Below are 1446 nucleotides of genomic sequence, written 5' to 3'. Positions count from 1 at the left end.
GTCGCAGCCAAGGTACCAATCCATCTTCTTGAAGGACTTCTTCTTTGTTGCCCTTATACTTCAACAAATAGGAAATCCTTCTCCAGGGACTGGTATCTCCTGATAACAAAGTAGGTATGCAGAAGTCGTACCATCCTTGCCTCCCCAAATGCTGTAGCTCAACCTCCTCCACGACAGATTGATTTGTTCCTTTAGCAGTCTTTGGTACTTTCCCTGTTCTTCAGCACCGCAATTAACATGCATGAATTCTTCTTTGGTCTCACTTACACAATTTCCACCTTTCACATGCATATCAGGCAATTGAAAACTACATGACTCTGGTCAAAGTCACATCCAGGCTAGTCAACACTCTTAATGGATTTGGTGTGGCAGATTTACCTAATGCAACTCATTTTTTAATATCTTAACTGCAGCTTCTGTCAGGATTGATTTTTTATCCAAGCAATACAAAATCCTTGACAACTTCAAACTTTTCTCCATTTATTTTCCTGCTGTTAAACATTGGTCTGCTTGTGAGGACTTTGGCCTTCTGTACATTACATTGTAATTCATACTGAAAGTTGCAATCCTCGATTTTCATCAGCCAGTTATTCAAGTTTTGCTTGCATTCAGCGAGCAGGTGGTGCCATCTGCATTTCTCAGGTGGTTGAAAATATGTATTTCCTCTAACGCTGATGCCACATTCCTCTTCATATAAGCCATGTTCTTTGATTATTTGCTCATCATACAGATTAAATAACTTTGGTAGAGAATACAACTGTGTCTCATACCTTTCTTGATTTTAATCCATTATTAGTATTCCCTTGTTCTTTTCTCACAACTGCCTCTTGATCCATGTACCAATTCTGCATCAGCACAATGAGATGTTCTGCAATTCCCATTCTGCTCAACCTTATTCAGTAGAATGTATTTGCATAGTCAATAAAACACATATAAACAACTTTCTAGTATTTTTCTGGTCTGAGCCAAGAACCATCTGACATCAGCAATGATATCTTTTGTTCCATGCCCTCTTCTGAATCCAGTGTGAACCTCTGGTAATACCTTATCAATGTACTGTTGCAAATGTTGCTGGATGATCTTCAACAAGATTTACTTGCATGTGATATTACTTATGTTGTTTTATAATTTGAGCATTCTGCTGGGTCACCTTTCTTTGGAATGGGTTCGAATATGGATCACGTTCAGGCAGTTGGTCAAAAAGATCTGCTCCAAATATCCTGGCCTAGACAAGTGAGTGCTTCCACTGCTTCATCCGCTTGCTGAAACATTGCAACTGGTATTCCATCAATTCCTGGGACTTTGTTTTTGGTTAAAGTTTTCCGTGCATCTTAAATTTTTTCCTGCAGCACCATTGGTTCTTGCTCATAATCTACCCCTTGAGATAGTGAAATGCTTACCTGTTCTTTTTAGTATAGTGTCTCTGTGTATTCCTGGCATCTTCTT

Source organism: Echinops telfairi, unplaced genomic scaffold (assembly GCF_000313985.2).
Source record: "Echinops telfairi isolate 266 unplaced genomic scaffold, ASM31398v2 ScPeMD7_2;HRSCAF=8, whole genome shotgun sequence".
NCBI lineage: Eukaryota > Metazoa > Chordata > Mammalia > Afrosoricida > Tenrecidae > Echinops > Echinops telfairi.
The sequence above is the reverse complement of the archived record's forward strand: the minus strand, read 5'-3'. Positions refer to the sequence as shown.